The sequence below is a fragment of the Oryzias latipes genome, chromosome 2 (assembly GCF_053564925.1).
Source record: "Oryzias latipes strain Hd-rR chromosome 2, Olatipes_Hd-rR_3.1".
Lineage (NCBI taxonomy): Eukaryota > Metazoa > Chordata > Actinopteri > Beloniformes > Adrianichthyidae > Oryzias > Oryzias latipes.
In genome coordinates this window covers 42,706,038-42,726,829 of record NC_136238.1, presented here as the reverse complement: position 1 = coordinate 42,726,829, position 20,792 = coordinate 42,706,038, and the positions used below count along the sequence as shown (strand labels likewise).

The 20,792-nt window shown below is 44.1% G+C and overlaps 2 long non-coding RNA genes across 2 annotated transcripts; one reads left to right on the top strand and one right to left on the bottom strand.

Annotated features, from left to right (window-relative positions):
• Window positions 1-1,723: 1,723 nt before the first annotated feature.
• Window positions 1,724-20,303, bottom strand: LOC144988798 (uncharacterized). The gene is made up of 2 exons (XR_013652827.1): window positions 19,889-20,303; window positions 1,724-4,576 (listed from the first exon to the last, which is right to left on the bottom strand). It is a non-coding gene; the product is annotated as an uncharacterized LOC144988798 (long non-coding RNA).
• On the top strand, window positions 4,481-14,443 carry LOC144988797 (uncharacterized). The gene is made up of 2 exons (XR_013652826.1): window positions 4,481-4,616; window positions 6,170-14,443. It is a non-coding gene; the product is annotated as an uncharacterized LOC144988797 (long non-coding RNA).
• Window positions 20,304-20,792: the final 489 nt, after the last annotated feature.

Sequence of the window (20,792 nt, the reverse complement as noted above, 5' to 3'; positions counted from 1 at the left end):
CGTTTGGGGGTCCTCCCCACTGACATAAGTGTTTGGGGCCCCTCCCCAATGACATCAGCATTTGGAGACCCTCCCCACTAACCTTGGTGTTTGGGGCCCCTGTCCAGTCACCTCATGGTTCACACCTCTTCCCACTGACCTAAGGATCAGGGCCCCTCCTCACTGATCAAAGCGTTTGGGGCCCCTTCTCACTGACCTCAGCGTTTGGGGCCCCTCTCCACTGTCCTCAGGGCTCGGGCCTCTCCCCACTGACGTTAGGGTTTGCAGCCTTTCCTCACTGACCAAAGCGTTTGGGGCCCCTCTCCATTGACCTTGAGGTTTGGGGCCCCTCTCCACTGTCCTCAGGGCTCGGGCCTCTCCCCACTGACCTTAGGTTTTACAGCCTTTCCTCACTGACCATAGCGTTTGGGGCCCCTTCTCATTGACCTCAGCGTTTTTGGCCCCTCCCCACTGACCTTGGTGTTTGGGGCCCCTCTCCACTGTCCTCAGGGCTCAAGCCTCTTATCACTTACCTTAAGGTATGGGGCCCCTCTCCACTGACCTTAGGGTCCCCCCCACCGCCCACCCCCCACACCACACTGACTTCAAGTTTGGGATTTAGCTGTGCATCAATTTGGCTCAAATTTTCAAACACAGGTATCAAAGGAAATAAGCCCTTCATAGTTGCCCCCACAGTGGGGTAATAAATATGACATCTGACCACAGAGGTAAAAAACAAAGATGTTAGTTTTATACTGTAAATCAGTCTCTGTGGTAAATGTGAAAGTCAGTAGAAAAGAGCCTGATTGCGTAACAGCCTCCTAGTGGTGACCCTCTGAACTGGCCTGGCTCTCGTTCTCCGTCTTCTCCGATTGCGGATCAGGGAGGAGGTTGGCCATCTTCACGGTTGTTGCTGCATTGTTGGAACGATTCATTTTCTGTGTCTGATGTCTGCTAGCGATGGTTGACGGTTGGCCTTGGCGCCGTATTTCAGGAAAACACGGAGGCAACGTGTGAGAAAAGCGTGAGGAATCGCCTCTCTGTGACCCGAGCGACACCCGGAGCTCCTGCTCGGCGCTTCAGCTCGAGTTCTGGGCTAAACTGACGTGGAGCCAGGCTGATGCACAAGCATGTGATGGGATGTAAAAAAGCGTGTGTGTGGCCCTTCGGCGATGATGCACACACATGCGTGTGAGCATGCGTGCTGGTGGGCTGGTTTGCAACGCTAAGTGCAGCGAGTGGGAGGAAGAGGAGGAGACGGAGAGGCAGGGGCAGAGAGGGGGAGCGCTGGCTCTGGGAGAAAAATAGCCGAAGCGGCGGATGCAGAGAGGAATGGAGAGCACGGCGAGCCCCGGAGAGTCGCACAAATCTACTGTACTCAGATAAACACACAGCCTCTCTGAGCCAAACAGTAAAGCCGGCCGCCCACGCCGGTCCAGAGGTGAGCGTTCCTCCTCCCACGGCAATTACTCCTCTCTCCTCTTTCCCTCCGTATCCCTTCATCCCTCTGACAAACACTCGCAGAGACACCTACACACAGAACATTTGGGTTTTTTTGTCTTTTTTTTTAAAGTTCTGACCCGACAGCTTCTCCTACCATCAGCTCAAACCCGTGACCCCCCCCCCCCCATCAGCACAACTTTTGCTGATTTTAAATCAATTGAAGATTTTCATTAGCTTCATTAATATTAATTTTTTGGTTTTAATCCAGTTTCAGAGGTCAAAAAGAAAAAAACAAAATGACCAGAAGGGGTTTATTTCAGGGCTCTTCAGAGGAAATCACTCCAAGCTTTTCGTTTAGTTTCAGTTTGCCGTCGCCGCCACTTCCCACCGCCATCAAAGCCGTTCAATATTATCCTCACCGCTGTTTGTTTCTGAGGCGATCCGCTTCTTTTTCTTCTTTTTCAAATGTCTTCTTGTCCTCCAGCTGCTCCGTCTCTCTGAAAGCCTCATTGGCTCCCAGCGCCTAGACATCAGGGGGTCGTCCCAAACGCCTGCAGCCAAAAGCCTTTTGTTTTGTTCTTCTCTTATAGAAATGACCTCCTGGTAATGCAAAACGAAAAAAACCAAAAAGAATCTGCGTGCAGCCACTCCCCTTCATGGCTCCTGTTGATCCTCGCTGATGTTTCGGAGGAATGATTTCAATCTTCATCCACTTTTAGGTTACTTCCACACAGGGGTCATGCTGTGACTCGGTTTGGTTTGGTCCTAAACACCCAAACCTGAAGCGGACTGAACCGCCTGGTGACTTATATTGAGCAGTGGCTGGAACCAGACAAGGAAGAAGCAGGAAGTACAACCAGTAAAAACTTGAAAATGGAAAAATCCTTTGACTTCTTAATCTTTTGGCCGCTCCCCTTCATGTCCACCAGGCTACGGTTGAGTCAACCAGCTCAGTGGCCTTGTGGAGGAGTGTCTGTCTGGTGACTGGAAGGTCGTGAACTCAAACCAAGAGTCATACCGAGTCAGCATTAGGGGGTTGGATTGGGGGGGTGGGGGTCAAACCACCAAATGGCTCCTGAGCGCGGGCGTCACCTGACACAACCGCTCCTCCAGGGGAGGGAGGGGTGAAATGCGGTAAACAGCTTTCACATGCCTAGGTTCGTGACAGCTAACGGGACTACTCAAGTTTGGGAGGAAAAATGAAGAAATTCATGCAGTTGTGACATAAATCTTCATCCACTTTCACATGGGGACCGTGCTTTGGACTTGGTTTGGTTTGATCCCAAACTGAAGCGGACTGAACCACCTAAAGACTCGTTCAGTTCCAGAGACTGCTCAAGGTCAGGGAGAGACAGGAAGTAGAAAAAAAAACAAAAAATGAAAGGTTTTCTGAGCTCCTCTTTGTCTTTTAGCTCCTCCCTCTAGGGGTGGCCACTGCAGAGACTCCTTTAGCTGTTAGGTCTAAACAGAAGCCGGCACCTCCTCATGACCCCACGTGGACGGGACATTTTCCAACAGTTTTGTAATTCACGCCTCATCAGATTTGTTTTTTTTGATTCCCTCGGTAGGAAGTCTGTTTGCATTCACACTGAAGTGAACCGGGACACAGTTCACCAGAAAGCGGTCCTTGTTCTCCAGCAAAGCCCAAATGATGGAGAGCTGGATGGCTCTCCCAGAGGAGTCAGGGGCGTGTCCTGGACATTCTAATGAGAAGACTTTATCAGTCACTTCATCAGTGAGTGGGATAGGCTCCAGCAACCCCGAAAGAGGTTGAACGGGTTTAGAAAATGAATGGATGCTTTCCAGAGTCGAAACAAACACAGAAGAAAAAGCAAAACAACTTGAAGAGAAAGAAGAATCCCTTTCATTCAACGATTCAGTGGATGCTTTGCATGCTGGGAAAGTTGGGGGAGGGGCCAAAACTTTTCCTTTTGGAGGAGATTGGATTCGTTTAATCGTCGTAAATTTATATTACCAGAAATTCAGGGGAAATTGTTGCTGCCAGCGGTTGGCCCTTTACCCAACAGAGCAGTAAAGATGGACCGGCTCTTCTTTTTCTTCTAGTCAGCCTTTGAAGTAGCCCAGCAGTAGTGGGCTGCAGATGTGATCTGTCTGATGTTTGTCTGGGGGGGGGGGGGTTGGTACCACCCATAAGATCTCCTCTGATCAGCAAACAGCAAACAAAAGCAACACCTTTTCCGTTTTTCTGTGGCAGCATTTATAATCAGGGTTTTTTTACCAGCTGGTGTTAATGAGAGTGAATCTGGTTTCGGCGTTTTACGGCAGATTTAATCATTTTACGGCGAGGCCACCAGCATCAATAAATTCAAAGTGATCCGCGCTTGTTGTTCGGATCAGCTGATGAATCTTTAAAGGTGTTCTTTGAACTTCCTCAGTTCTTTTTCCTCTGGTTCTCTCTGCAACCATCACACAGAATCCGTCCGTGTTTTGTGTCTTCGGGCCGTTTGTCTTGGGTGTGATCTTCGTGCTGCACCCCCCACGCAAGAAATCAAATCAAACGAGCCAAAGAGGTCGCGGATGCCGGGACGGCCTGCCCCCCCCCCCCCCCCCGCCCCCCCCCCCCCCGCCTGCCGCTGAGGTGCCGGATGCTGAAAGAGCCTTTTTCCACCGCCGTCCGCCTTTCAACAGCAGCTGCATTTACATACCGGCTTTTCAGTCTGGTAGAGAAGTCGGAGCGCCGCCGCCGCCGCCGCTTTCAGCCATTCAGGCTTCAAAGCTATTTGACTCGGTGGCATCAGAGGAAGGTGTCATCAAAAAGTGAAAGCTGCGGGATGAAAAAGGCAGCAGAAGTGATCTCATCAAGGTGAAAAAGCACCCAAAAAAAAAGCCGGTTAAAAAAAAAAACCTGTTTCTGAAGGAAATCACGGCGGTGAAGAGGAGCGGCCTGAATCTGTCTGACTGTAAAGAGATCAACGGGAGCAGAAATACCAGATAGGGTTAGTTTGCAACTTTCACGTGTTTGATCTGAATGAGAACTTTTGATTTGTTTCTGGGTTCTCCACGCAGAACCGTTTGATGATGAATGAATGGCGGTTTAGATAAACAGGAAGTCCTGGACTTGCTCCCATTGAGAAACCGCCACAGCACTGAACTCTGGTTCCTGAAGAGCAGCTCCAGTTCAAGGTTCTTCCTCCTAGCAGAACCAGAATTCTGTCTGTTATCAGGATACAGAGGTACGTAAAGAAAAATCAATCGAGTGACTGTTGAAAACCACAGATATGAACAAGATTAGGTTATAAATTAACAAGTAAAAAAAAAACAAAAAACGGTTTCTGTTAAACTTCTACTGTCTTCACCTTTATATGTACATTTGATGCAAACACATTCGCCCAATCACAAGCTCGCCTCCACCAATTTTTGTTTTTTATTCTTTAAATAATGTTTTGTCATGTTTAACCGATTTTTTTTTTTTACATATATTTAAAAAAAACATTTATTTAAGTAAATGTGTTGTTTGCCGTAAGCTGCTGCCCAAAATGATCAGACAAACAAACAAAAATTTATCAGATTGACTTCAAACGGCCAGAATAGTTTGTGGGTTCCTGTTTGGACCCGGACGTACAGAGATTTCTCCACTTTCTCTGAATTTGTAGGCGAGAAGATTTTCACAGCAGTTGTTGACGTAGAAAAGAAAGTTGGAAGTAACTTTGCCTAAGTAATATATTACAGTTACATGGTACTTTTTGGTGTAAGAAAGTACCGTGAAGCATCAAAGATACATTTAGACATGTTTAGTAGCTTTTTTATTACAGCAGACCAAACCTCCATAATGCAACTGTTCAAGGCAGAGGGATCACGTTAACAGATTCAAAATACCTTTGAAACTTTTATATTGAATACAGTAAAATACAGTAAAACGTTATCTGTGGTTTACCGCAGACTGAGGAACGCTGACGGAGAAATCGGCTCTTTTCCTTCGTCCTGTTAGAACATTGTTCAGTTCTGAGATAAACCTCATCCTGTTGACGGCGTTAGTTTCTAGATTTACAGCTAAATCTTTCTAAATATTCAACTCTGGAGACGTCAAACTAACAGGAGACGTCTGTTTCTGAAACGATCTCATGTCATTCACGTTCTTTAGGGACTAAATGTGATTTGAAAGAATTTCGATCTGATGACAGACGGAGCAGAAAAGTAGACGTCTTTTCTCTATAGAGATACCGGGGAGAACGTGAGGTCCAGCATGTCTTAACGGGGCTAAATGGGCGTGTCCACAGGCGTATAGCTGGAGCCGCAGTCACTGTCAAGGTTTGTTCTGGTCAGACTGGTTGTTCTGAGTCATTTTAGAAAGTCGTCCAGCAGGAGAGAGAAGATCTTTTCCCTCTCAAACCCAAACGCTGAGCATCCTAAAGGCCAGACGGCGTGTTCAAAAAAAATCCAACAGTCTATTTCAGTGTTTTATTCACCTCCGTCTTCATTCAGCGTGATTAAACACGGACGGGCGCTAAAAAAAGGTCCTGTGCCCTCAGGAGTTTCCCCTTCCGATCCGCCCGCTGAATATCTGATTTCCTTTAGTTTAAATGAGGTTTTACATTTCTGAGAAGCAGAGAGAGGCAGAGCTGTGCCAGGAAAAGGTCAGTGGGAGGGTTTAGGAACATCCGCCCACCTTCTCCTGTAGTTGCATAGAAGGGGGGTCCAAGAAACCGTCTCAACATCCATTTGTCCATCCTGGATAGGGCCATGGGGTCGCTGGAGCCCAAAGCCTTCATCCCAACTGTCCTTACAGGTGGATACGGGCTGTCTGTCAAACCTGCACAGGTGACCTGCAGGAAGTGCCAAGATCGTAGACCACCCAAGAAGAAGAAGAGAGAAAGTGTTCATCCACATTTTTCTCTACGGGCTTGCTGTGGGCAACAGATGGGAGTGAACACTTACATGTGAGGGTAAGACACAGATGCATCGGACAAATTTGTTCTTTTTTAAAATCCTGTGAACTGTGCATGGAGGTACGTACTCACTAAATGCGAGTATGGCCCATGGTGTTCACACTGGACACACAGGGAGGGGCTTCTGCTTCTACGGTTTACTAGCACATGTGCGCCACCTACTGTTGGTAGAGTCTCGGGGCAAAACGTCAAAAATCTTTCTCCAGGTTTTTTTTTCTTTCACAGGTTTAGTCCGATAAAAGATTGTTCATTTCTCCTTCTTGATCACTTTTCAAATGGATGGTACTTCCATCCGTCACTACCAAATCTGAGTCCCCCATTGGTCAAAGTTCAACTGGTTTAACTTTTAGCTGCGTCCATTGGCTGCGTGTTTTGATCCGTAGAACCAGAAATCGGTCATAGAAACTTGCGTAGAGATACATGACTGAGAGTTGAGCGTTGCTAAGGGCGGTGTGTAACGCAGCTTCACAAATGAGGAAATTAGACAATCGGAGTGTAGTTTGTGTAGACGTCCTACGGGCGTCCTATGGGCACTTCTGTATCACGTGCACATCTCATTGGGATTTGCCCGCAGTCAGGAAAATCCTCACACCTCCCCAAGGACTAGAGTGTGGCGGATGGACACTGTACCACAGCATCACCTTCAACAGTGCATGTAACGTCCATTAGCCTGGCGAATACTTGACAATTACCACACTCACGACAGTGGTATGTCCCTTGACGTTACCTTAAGAGCCTTAAGGGAAAATCAAGACACCTGCACTTCTCTTAAGATGCAGCCGCTCCCCTCTACGACCCGCCAAGAACCCGTTCAACACTAGAACCCACAGAACCCGGACGGGTCAACCCCCATGTAGCTGCGGTTTGTAGAAAATGTATGTTTTAATATCTTATTCTTTATTATATTACAGCTTTATCCTTAGTGTGAAGTGAACTTATTTTGAACTATCCAGATTTATGGTCGTGTGACATTCCTTTTTGCTTTATGGTTGCAGCATCCTGTGAAGACATAGGATGTTCTTTGTGCAAACTTAGGTGTTTTTCTTAGGTGCCATAAATATGCCATGGGCGATATCTGTACCATCTGGGTTGAAGATTCTTCCCCTGGGAAAGTGCTAAGATTCGTGTTCTCATGTGGAGGTTGAAGCTGACCTTTGCTCTGGATACCGGTAAAAGGAACCTTGAGTTGTCCAGGAATGATTTACTCTGACCAGGTGGGGACTCTCTTGATCATCGGACTGTGTGCGCCGGTGAAATGGGCCCCCGAGAGGCGGAGCGGATCCGAAGCTGGCAATCGTCAGCTATTGGCCAGAGGAAGCAGGCGGGCTATCGGCTGACGAATCAGAGCGACCAGGGGCGGAGGACCAGCGACCATGATCTTTCCGGAAGGCGGAGATTCAAACACATCTTAAAAAGACTGTTTTCAAAGTTTTCCATTGTTCTTAGGAAAATCTACGAGTAATTCGCATGTAACTTGTGCGTCAGTAGATCTTTACTTGAGAATCCAGATATATCTGCATTAATGTTTTAATCTGTGCTTTAGAACTATTGTCAGGGAAATAAACTCCGTGTATTTTTAAACCGGTTGAATCCTTGTTTGTTTTACCACTCTCGACTATCGAACACGCATGGATGGAAAGAACTCAAAAACGGACGATTCTCTTTCCTTCAATTTGGTGACCCCGATACGTGAAGTCGGGGGTGAATAGGAAACGCGGACCAGACCGGTTGGACCACATCATAGTGGCTTATTACGAGATTTCTGAGACTTTCGACGTAAAGTCTGGGGATGCTTCCTGCCATGCGGTCGACTTCTTCAGAGGCCTCATTCATAATCATGGTGAGCAGAGCCTTTTGTAAAGTCTGCGTATTGATGATCTCAAATTAAAGGAGAAGTCGATTGTATGGGTGGTACAGTGTACCCTATACGAACGAACGGGCGAGCGCACCCCAGTAAATAAGTGTTGGGTTCACCCTCCCTAGAACAGCGAATTGAACGGTGGCAAAATATACACTTTGGGCGGCAGTAAAAGATTTTGAAAAATTGGACAATTATAATTATGCAGGTTTTTCGTCTGTTCGGCCTGTACAAAATTGAACGTTGGCAAATTGGGAGCTTGTGATATTTGGAAAGCAGCAAATTGACTAGGTTTGTGTCTGTTCAACCTGTTAAGAAATCCCTTACGAAAAACAGAGTTATTATAGGAACTAATTTTGCGCGTCTAGGATTTTCGGAAACACCAAGGAGGCTTCGGCCTCTACAAATTATTTTTTTATACGCGGAGAGAAACCAAATTTCAGTGGTCTTAGTTCGACGAAAAAGATTTTTAAGTAGAAAGGAGTCTATGAGCAGCGCTTCCGATGGAAGTTTCAGCCACAACAGCAGCTTGACTGCAGCTGCAGCCTGCAGCAACAGTCTCTGTTCTGCCTCTGTTCGAACGTGGCCTAACTTTCTCTGGAATTTGCCTAAAGTTGGGCAAATCTTTCTAAAACACAGTAAGATAATATCGGTCCAATATATTTTGTGTAAAATGATTTTGCAATTATTTCGGTTTTCTTATTTTGAATAAATGTCTCTACTTTATTTTGTAATTCCTAATTACCATGATTTAGTTAAGTTTTGCTAAAAAGTAATGTTATTGACACTAATTGTAAGTATTTGTTGGTTTAGATCCGGACTCCCTTTAAAAGAATGTTTGCAATGTTTAATTTATTTTATATGGTTATATGTTTTGATATTTCTCAGATTACTTAGTGTTGGTGTTAAAGGATTTATTGGTGTTTAAAGATAGTTTGCAGCAGATCCCATGTTTTGATGTAATTATAGTTTGAAGACAGTGTAAGTGGATGTTGTACAGAATGGGGAAAGGACAAAGCAGTGAATTAAAGTAGTAATGAACGGCATTGGAAGTGATAGAGGGTCTGTGGACACAGAAAGGTATGGTAAGGAAAGGTGCTGGTTCTAGTAGAACAGAAGAAGGGAGAACATGAATGTTAATGCTAGTGATAAACGATTCATTTCAGTGAAATGGTTTATCTTGTTTATCTGTAAGGTGCCTAATTTGTTGTGTTATGTCTTTTGGTGTGGTTTTGAGAAAACGGTTAAAAGTTATTGTCTGCGTATTGATTGTCTGTGTTTTAACGAACCTGTTGTGGTTTAGAGTCTGAATTGTGTTTTTAGTTAAATAAGGAAAAGCTTAAATTGTGGAATTTTGTTGCTTTTAGCACTTCTCAGAATTCTTTTTGTAGGACAGCAAGTCCTTAATGGTAAGTCAAAACAAATTGTCTTTGCTTCTGGATTAAAAGTGAATGATTAGCTGCCAGTATGCATCTAAAACAATGTATTTTTCAAAGATTTTGCTCCACATCCGTCATATAGTTCAGAGAAAAGTTTAAGGTTTTTTTTTCCTTTGCTGATTTTCATCATTGATTAACCAACTTTAGCATCCATAGAGTTGGTGATGGTGAAAAGAAAGCATGACAGTAACAAATCTGCTTTAACAACATCTGCAGTAACATGTTTTTTCCAAGCAGCACATAGCTTTAATGTTGCAGGAAAGGCGCAGAGCAGAGCCGTCCTGAGACCTCATAAATCTTTACACAGAAAACCCCCTCTGCTTCATTGGGTGAGTGACAAAAAGAGCATTTCTCAGTTCTTTGGCTTCACAGGAAGGAGCCGTGTTAGGAGTGTCTGACCCTCGGGTCAGCTCCGCTGATCAAATGAAGCCATGACTGCATGCATGGAGAATGCATCGGAGCGTCTGCGAGGTGATAAGAGTCGATTTAAAATGCATCTGATTCATCACTACAGAGCACATTTGCAGAAAAAGGGCAAAGGGAGGAGTTGAACAACTGAAAAACAGTTATTTATACTGCAGGAAAAATCCACACGGGATAATGAAGTTGTTTAAAAAAAAAAAAAGCAAATAACATGATGAGTTTAAATACCCTCAGGACCCGTAGCAATGTTCAGGTATCGGAGGCCAGGACAGGAGGACGGGTATCCACTCCTGGAAGGCGTGAGCCACCCAGGGACCCCCAGCAGCAGTTGGAAATGGCATCTGTGGCGCTCAGGACAAATGGCAACGACTGCCCACAACAAGGTACCCAACAGCAGAATGCACAAACCAGGAGCAGAGGACATGAACAGCACCCACGACCGCTCCAAGCTCCTCCACTGTGGCGAGGACCACAAGTGACAAGTCGGACAATACCACTTGGTGATGCAGGAGCCATGGTCCCTTTCAAGCTCAGAGGTAACTCATGATGAGTCTAGTGGACAATCCATCAGCTCTGCCAAATGAACATCTGACTCCTCAAACCCGGCAAAAGACCATCCAACTGACTTTTGACCAGATGGTGGAACATTCATTTGTGCATTCACCACACACGCCTATGAATCTGTTGGGATGGAACATTTTTGTCAAAACAGGAGCCAGTATTCTTTCAGACTGGATGCCATGCCACAACCTACAGACAACCCTTACTGCTGACACCTGCTGGATCCAGAGGGCCCTGAAACGCCAGGTGTGTCCATGTATTTCGGGTTTGGATGCCATGAGTCCTGTCCTAGAAGCATTATTTTTCCGCCTCCGATGACCTGAAATGCACATTCTATTATGACAGAGAAGATGATCAACTGTACCGAGAAGCATTTCATCAGGTAGACAGCCATACGTGGCATTTAAACTACACTGACATATATATTGGTCAAAAGGGTATATTGTTTATTTTGTATTCACACACTCACATTTGCAATGATACCGGAAGTTAGTCACACCTGTATTGCACATAGAATTAGCACTCCCCTGGTCATGAAGCTCGACAACTCAGACCCATGACTGAGAGGGATGTAAACAAAACAACTGTCTAAACTGTGATTTTCAGGTGTTCACTCCTCTCCCTCAATAAAAATGTACAGGATAACTTTGCATTCAAGAACTAACTCCTCAGCTCTGGAGCATTTCTACATCGTCAGTCATCGCAGCAGATAGAAGACAGATCATGAAGATGCAGAGGTGATGTTAAAAACGCTCTCTGATGCTTCATGGTCAACAGGTTCATTTGATGTTTGTTCATGCTTCACCGTTTCCCCGGTGGAGATTCAGGTAACTGCAGGAGCAAATGTTTTTAGATCTCAGTGCAGCTGAGTGAAGGATGCAGATGAAGGAAATTCTGATTGGTTTGTGGAACTCTGGTGTAATTGAGCATTCATATTTTTCACGGTTTACTCCTTTGAGACCGGTTTTACAAGCAGATAATAAAACTTATCGCATGGCACATGATTTAAGGGCTGTTAGTGAAGTCATCATTACTCCAGTCCTCCCTGTGCCTGATCCACATAGCATGCTGTCAACTTTAACCCCACAATGTGTGTGGTTTGTGCGTGGTTCACTGCTATTGATTTAGCAAACGCCTTCTTTTGCATTCCATTCCATGAGAACAGCAGACACCTCTTCGCATTACAGTATAAAGGTGTCCGCTTGCAGTACACACGCTTGCCACAAGGATTTAAAAATTCTCCTGGCATTTTCAATCACTTTTTGAAGTGTCTAACAGGAATTTGCAACGTTGCAGAAGGGAAGTCACATTTTTAGGTACAACTGTTTCCAGCGCAGGATCTTCGATGTCTATGGAGCATAGAAAGTCTGTTTTGCAGCATAAATGTCCAGAGACAGTAAGAGAAATTATGGTTTTCTTGAGTCTTTGTGGTTATGGAAGACATTTTCTTCTTTGTTTTGTGGAACCTACTGCTCCTTGAGGTCAATGCTAAACGACAAGGGTGACAGACCTCACGGCTGCAAGGCAACGACAATAAGTGGTTTCATTTCTTCACCTTGTGATCTTGCTTTTCACAGGACCGTGGACAAGGATGCCTGTTAATCTGAACTGTGCACTGATCTGTCTATTGTTCTCCTATTTTATGTTCAATTTCTATTTTTAATCAATTTATATTTTTCCTTTCAATTAATCTGGTTTTGTGTTTGTGCCTTATCTCTGTTTGACTCTGCAATGTTTCCACTCCAAGAGAGGGAGATGGACATTAGGGAGTCTTAAGGAAATTGTTTTATTATCATCGTCAAATTGTTTTATTATTATCATTTGAATGTATTTGTTTAGAAGGGATGTTTAAATGGTAACTCAGATTGACCTTTTTCACTTTTTCTACAGCTTTGTTTGTGTGTTCTTCTGGTTCACTCATCCTCAGCAAGGATGAGGAAGTTTTACGACACTGTCCTGGGTTGATAAGGCAGTTATACGACTGTCTCTAATGAACTTTTCTTTTTGTCTTGAATTTTTTTCTTCCCCACTTGTGTTCTTAATGACAGCATGAGGAGAAGCAGACCTTTGAGAAGAGAAACACTGATGGACTTTTTCCCATCACATTTGCTGCTCTCCCCTCCGCAGGCGTAACATGATTCTTGTGTCTTGTGTTTTGTTTTTCTGATATGGTTTTTGGTTATTGCTTTTTATTTTAGAGTTCCTGACCCTAACGCTAATCAATATTTAGATCCACAGCAGATTCATCTTGGGGAGAAGGTACGTATGTGTGGACACTCCAAGCTCTTTCACGCTGTTCTGTTGTATCTTCTGTATCAGATCTCTAATTACCAGGTTTATTGAGAAGTTCATAGGATGCCTGGTCCAAGCTGGTCAGCGCTTGTGGGACATACAGAAGGACGCGAGTGTTCGAGGCCCTGAAGGACCTTTTGGATTTTGTTGCATTTTACGTATTGCTATTCTTATTTAGGTAGAACAATGTATCACAGCCCCTCCAATGGGACCCCATGGAGGAGATGGAAGTAATTTCCTGAATTACGCTTGCTGTTATGTTTAACAATTCTGTTTTTCTTTTAGTCATCTGTGTGATTTTGTTCTGCCTTAACATGTCTCGCTTTCCTCCCCCTTAATTCCAGGTGTTCTTTTGCTTTACAGGAACTGTTATCTTTTTTACGGTTATGCTTTTTTTTTACTATTTGACTTTGACTTACACTGAATTAGACTTTGAATTTGTTTTATTTACCTTGTTTACCACTTTAGTTTTTGTACTATGTAACTTTACTTAATGACATTGTGCCAAGGGGTTAGGTCGATCTTGTGAGCATGAGCATCCTTAGGGGTGGTTGCCGCGGAGCACGGAGCCGTCGCAAGATTTTTCCTGTCCGGATGTAAACTGAATGTTTATCAAAGATGGTATAAAGTATGCTCTGGCAGGTTTTTCGCTTGCACGTTCATGCATGGACGCCTAACTCCTTTGAAATATTTTGTGTTCCAGATTGTGCGGGCTTCAGACCACAGCTGTCAGGTTAGGTTAGGTTTGTAATGTTTTGTTGTTTTTGAGTGTTGTAGTGTTAAGTCTTTTAGGTGATCACACTTTGTGTGATCAAGAGAGGGAAATGTAGAAAATGTATGTTTTAATATCTTATTCTTTATTATATTACAGCTTTATCCTTAGTGTGAAGTGAACTTATTTTGAACTATCCAGATGTATGGTCGTGTGACATTCCTTTTTGCTTTATGGTTGCAGCATCCTGTGAAGACATAGGATGTTCTTTGTGCAAACTTAGGTGTTTTTCTTAGGTGCCATAAATATGCCATGGGCGATATCTGTACCATCTGGGTTGAAGATTCTTCCCCTGGGAAAGTGCTAAGATTCGTGTTCTCATGTGGAGGTTGAAGCTGACCTTTGCTCTGGATACTGGTAAAAGGAACCTTGAGTTGTCCAGGAATGATTTACTCTGACCAGGTGGGGACTCTCTTGATCATCGGACTGTGTGCGCCGGTGAAATGGGCCCCCGAGAGGCGGAGCGGATCCGAAGCTGGCAATCGTCAGCTATTGGCCAGAGGAAGCAGGCGGGCTATCGGCTAACGAATCAGAGCGACCAGGGGCGGAGGACCAGCGACCATGATCTTTCCGGAAGGCGGAGATTCAAACACATCTTAAAAAGACTGTTTTCAAAGTTTTCCATTGTTCTTAGGAAAATCTACGAGTAATTCGCATGTAACTTGTGCGTCAGTAGATCTTTACTTGAGAATCCAGATATATCTGCATTAATGTTTTAATCTGTGCTTTAGAACTATTGTCAGGGAAATAAACTCCGTGTATTTTTAAACCGGTTGAATCCTTGTTTGTTTTACCACTCTCGACTATCGAACACGCATGGATGGAAAGAACTCAAAAACGGACGATTCTCTTTCCTTCAGGTTTAACCCAGGTACTTCAGAAACCGCACCTCCACTCACGCCAGGGGCACCATGTTGGAGCCAATCCCTGCTTCTGAACCATGACTGAACCGACAAACTCTTCACTGAGACGGACCCAGCTGGGATTCAAACCAGGAACCTTCCCGGGTTGCATAATTTCAGTATTATCAGATTTATTGCCTTAAAGAAGGAAAACATCGACGCCTGTGAAATCAGAAAAAGAAGCCTTTTGTTGTCGTTCTAAAAGCTGTCCTTGTTTTTTTTTCCACTTTGTGTTTTTAACAGACAGATTTCTCTGCAGAGGAACCGCTTCCCGTCCCGCAGGACTCCCCGCCGTCCAGAAGCAGCCAGCTGCGCCACGGTGCCACAGATTCAGCCTTTCTTTAAATTTAGCTCCAAGCACAATCTGCACCAACAGAATCATTTATCCTGATCATTTAAAATATCTGCAGGAGGATTTTCCCAAACAACCAAAACCCTGAAAGACAAATGCATGAATGAAGCAGGCAGAACTACATGGAATTGATATGTTAGCATGAATTTAGTGGATACATTGTCACATGAATTCAGACCAAATCCATAGTAAAGAATAGACGGAGTCACGGTTTTGGCTGCAGACCAAAAGTTCTTTGCAACTTTGCGTAGGATTTGCGTCAGAAGTGGCGTACGGATGAAACATAGGACGTGCGTACGCAAAGAAATATTCGGATTTATAAAACCGTGCGCACGCACATCCTACGCATCTTTCCCTTAATAAATCACAATCAATTCTAAATGCAGCGCAGCTTTTGCGGCTACATGACACGCCCATATTTGTCCATAAATAGTCCGTGAAACGCCCACAAATTAATATTCATTGATTGCGGAACCATGGCAAACACAGAGAGGAAATGAAAAAAACAGAACTTCACTCAATGTGAAGTAGAAGTTATCGTTGGCGAGGTGGAAAAGAGGAGAAAGTGTTGTTTGGAGGGCACAGTGTGGGCATTACTAATGCCAAAAAGGCACGTGAGCGGCAAACGGTGGCAGACGCCGTAAATGCTGTAGCCTCACAACCATTCGAGGTTGTGAGGCTACAGCGCTCCATCGGGGGGGGCGGGGGGGGGGACACCGGAGCGCCAGATGCACCGGGTGACACGCGTGGCTCCTCCGAGTGCTCCTCTGTAACGCCGGGCCTGAAAGCCCGCAGAGGTCCAACAGGACGGCTCGAGGAAGTGGGAACCAGCTCATAAGCCACTCGTCCTCGTTTGCCAGCAAGTCTTCTTGCTGTCTAAAGATGCGTTCACTCCGAATTCTTCCATTTGCCACATCTTCTAAGAGTGCAAGATCAGCCATTGTGCGTCATTACGCATTGTGATGGGCATTTTATTTCCCTCCATTTAATTGCATCTGACAAGCTACAGATGTCGGTAATAATCCACGTGGAAATGGGAAATTGTTCAGCGCAAATGTAATTTCTTGTTGCTTTCTGAATGGTTGAGACATACGCCATACATTGTTTTATCAAAAATAAAACAAACTAAAGGCATATGCATGAATACCATAATTCTGTAGCTTATGAAGAAATGTTTTACTATGAAAACAACTTTCCCCAGTGGACAATTAGTCCACCCGCACCTATATCTGCCCCTCCAGACGGACACATTAACGAGAATATCAGTTTTGTACATTATTTCGTTCTGTTAACTATATTATTTATGAGGATGAATTGCACAACATGCCAATATTGTAGAACATATTTCACTTTTCTTTTTCCAAATAAGTGTTCATTTGAATTCCTGTTGTAATTTTCGTTTGATTTTTTTATTTGTTTCACTGCTGATCGGTCCAACGGGTGTTGGTGTAGCTGTTAATTGTAAGACTTGCTTTGTGAAGTCTTCATGTTATTTATGAGAGGCAGTATTGTCCTTTTCACTTCCACGTGTTTCTTCCATCTGCCGACGGTGTCGCCGTTTCTCATTTCACCCGTTTTTGTGCGTACGCCTGGGTCAGAGCTTGCGTGAAGGACCGCACATTTTCCCCTCAAGTTTGCTTTTTATAAATCTCAACTATTGCGTAGAGAGTGGCGTACGCCTTCTTTTGTGCGTACGCAACGTTTATTAATGAGGCCCCTGGACTTTCTGAAGGTTTGATGCTGATTTTAGGTGAAGATTTTCCTAAAAGATCAGTGATTATTACGAAATCCTACAGTGTTTCCAGTTGAAAACACAATCAGTCAGAATTTATCATAATCAGAAGGAAATTTAGGAATGTCACAGAATATTAAGTACTAGTTTTTACAAACACTGTTGCCTACATATCGATGCAGCTAAGCTAGCAGCCTGCAGGGGGCGCTCCAATAGGATGTTGGAGGTGATGCATTTGGAACTAGCCCCAATTTTATCCAGTAAGAGAGAGAAAGCAAATTCCACTTATAGAAATGCACTTGATGATCTTTTTGGTCCAAAACCAATCAATCTGGTTCTCCAGAAAGGACGTAGATTTGCTGCTCAGACATGAATCAACAGCCAGACGTTGGCGGCTAAATGCAAAGAGGGGTTTATTTCGATTCTACAAACTACAGAAACTACATTTGTTTCTAGAGAAATATTGCACCGGATGTGCTGGAGCTGATCTGCTCGTCCCCATGGCGCTTGGCTGCTTTTTACATTTTTTCATTTAAACTTCTTTCTCTTTCGGCTTTTCCCATCAGGGGTCGCCACAGCGAACGAGTTGCATGGTAAACTTGGCAATGTTTTACGCCGGATGCCCTTCCTGACGCGACCCTCTCAAAGGAACCGGGCTTGGGACCGGCACAGAAGTAGAGAAGGGAACAGGGAGCAGCCCGGAGTTGAACCCCGGTTTCACGGATTAAAGGCGCCGCAAACCAGCACGAGCTATACCGGCTCCACATTTTTTCCTTTAAACTAAATAACGTATTTAATTTAAAACTTCTTTTCATGTCCGTCGCCAATACTCTTGGCTGCACTTGCCTTAATGATGCTGTAGTATGTTTTTAATATAAAATATTTATTTTAATTTTACTTGAAAAATGTTTTTCTCAAAAATGTTTATTGCAATGGAACTTGGCTGCACTTGCCTCCCTGATGCTGAAGTACTTTTTTTATTTTTATCATTTTAAAAAACGTTAAATGAAAACAAAATGTCTAAAAATGTTTGTCGCCATGATGCTCTGCTGCACTTGCCTCGCTGATGGAGACGTTTTCATTTATTATTTTTCGTTTATTTTAATTTTTTTTATCAAGAAAAGAACTATAAAGTTGTCAACAACCCGCTGAGCTGCTTTTTCCTCACTGATGCTGAAGTAGTTTTTTCAATTTTCAGTATTTGGCAAAGTTCTAACGTCCATTTTTAGTAACTTTAGGGTCCACCATCGCCACGTACAGAACTAAAACAAGATGGAATCAACCTGTCCTGCGGGGGTGGCTGATCTGCAGATGGGCGGGCCCAACCCCCCCCTCTAGCGCTGGGCCTTGGCCTCTCCGTGTAACCGGATCCATACTGCCTTCAAGCAGAAGAAAGTGGGAATAAAAGTCCAGTTCCCGACCAGGACAGAGCTGTTCAGGGCTGAGCCGGAGCTCACATAAGCCGTTCTAATGAGTCCAGCCGATCGGCATTCGACAGTTTTCACCAGGCGAGATGAGACTCACAGTATCATCTGCTGAGCAGACGCAAAGATCTGACCCTGAATGCAACACAGCAGGCTCTCACATTAAGGAAGAGAAGAAAAACATGAAAATATCGCCGTCTTTCATGTTGCTTTCAAAGCCACAGCTCGGACTTTTGACACAAACTTCCTCATCAGCTCCTCCAGGTTCTCAGACTGACCTGGAAGAGTGTCCTCCTGGGGCGAATCTTCCCACAAAAGCCTCCCGTGTGCACCAGAGAGCAGAACTGTAGCCCCATTTCATGCAGAGAATGAGTGAATGAGTCCAGCTGCTGCTCAGGAGCTTCACTCCCCGTTTCTGCAGGCGTTTGTTTTGATCCAAATATGACAGAAAATTTCATGATTTCATGAAAAAGTCTCAGGTTTTCACTGAAGTTAAGGCAAATTCGTCTTGTTTTAAAGTCAAATAAAAGCCCAAAAGGGCTTCCAATTCACAAAGTGTGTTCAATTTTTCCCTCCATATTCAAGATTCTACAAATTAAGGGTCAATTTAACGAGTCGGCTGTCAGAAGTTGGACATTTCTGGCGTCCTGTTGGTGGGACAGCTGTTTAATTAAAGCAAGGACCCAGGTTGTCTGCTTTCCAGGTAAACATCCAGGCCTGCACACCCGTGAACTTCACCCACTGATGTTATTTTTGGCCACTTTGGAAGGCGAGCGGAAAAAAAATAATAATGAGGCGAGCATAACCCCGCCAATTTAGTTGACATGACAACTTGTCAGGGAAGGGTTTGCTTGTTTGGATCCAGCTGTGGCTGGAAGCAGCAACGCCGGCAGAATGCGCCTAATTGTCCTTGAACAAACACGGATTAGCTGGTGTTCGTTGGGTCAGGTGGAAGACTTCAAACTGATTCAATAATCTGGAAAAGGGAGAGAAAAGCCGGACTAATGAAGGAAAACGGGTCAGTTTGTGCTGTAATTGAACTCTCAGGAAGACAGGAAGGAGACTTGTTATTCAGAGAGGAGATTCATGGATTTGCAGCCCCTGATCGTGGAGATTTGCTCCTTTAAGCCACCAATTTCTTTCTTTTAGGAAATCCACTGCAGGGTAACCCATTTAGACTAAAGAATATAAAGGAAAAGTGAAATATTGATAAGATTTAGGCCACAAATATCACATTTATACATTTTAACTGTTAGCCACATTTTAGCCTTGGCCCTCTCAAAATCACTTAGACATCAGTAAACCTGAACAAATCCATTTGTGAGGCACTCTGGATTTTAAAAAGAGGGCTTTAAAGTGCCTTTTAGTGCAGACATTTTTATTCATTTTTATTCATTGTGTTGCAGGAGCAAATACTTTCTGGAAATGGAATGGAATTCTTCTGGCAAATATTTCCCTTTCCTTCATGATGCATCCAGATCCGTCTGTAGACTTCTGCCAAACACTGATTTCCTTTGTTACACATTTCTCTTCTTTTTTTTCCAGGGTGGGGGCTTGTGGACACGAGAATTTCCCAGCTGAGTTTGGCCTCCAGTTTCTTTTTTTTACTTCCTGTGAGGCACAGAGTTATGGATCATGGTAGTGTAGCCCTTTGATCCAAACAGCCGGACCCCCTCCACCTCCTTGGTGGTCTACAGGACCGTCAGAGTCCACTTCTGTCATGTGCCATGTCAGCAGCTCCAGAAGAACCTCTCCTCACACACTCCACCTGAACGTGGATGGAGGTGTAACGAACGCCACTCACCAGCGAGATGAATCCTTCACCTCTTCCAGGTTTCTGTCCCTCCACTAAAATCCATCCAGACTGAAGCCACGGTTCTCCTGCAGAGCTGAAAGTTCCTCCACCAACTAAAAAAAAAAAACAATCAAAGAGAGTCCACTGTTAATGTTCCAGCTGGTCTGATGGTCTGAGAATTCAACCGCCCACTTCCTTTGTTTGCTTCAGTTAGTGGGTCGGTTAGTTGAGTTAATAACCGTGAAAAAGTCATCAACAGTTTTCAACATCTAGTAGATCAAATCAAAAATGCATCGACTATGAACTTCCCTGGAGAACCACAGGTGTGGCCTATTCTCATCAGATGGGTGAGGTGGGTGTGTTTGTTTTGCTGACAGGCTCAGCTGGGTCGGTGAAAGCATCACTAGTAATTGCATCAAAATGAGCGCCCCCCCCCCCCCCCCAACATAGTTGGTTCTATTTTACATTTCAGTATTTCTTAGATTTTTATTATGCAGGGTCGGAGCTACGGGGGTCCCAGGGGTGGAAGTGTCCCCCCTCCAAATTAACGTGTTTCCCCCCCCCCCCCAAAGAAAATCCAAAGCAAAAATAAAAAACTGCTAAAATAAGCAAAATGTTTTTGAATTTTACCTTAAAGTCCCCCAATGTTCACGACTGGTCTTCACGAGTGGAAGTGAGGGAAGCTCTCAATTTACCGGTTCCAATACTCACCTATGGTCATGAGCTCCAGGATATATTCTAAATATATTCTTTCTAAATAGTGATTTATTTATTTTTTATATGTATTTCTGTGTTAGTGAAAAGGCAACTGTAATTTTTGAACGATGTGATCACAACATGTTTGATACATTTTACACAAAAAGACTAACATTATTTTTATGTTTTCTGTAGCGACACAAAAAGTGAAAATGTT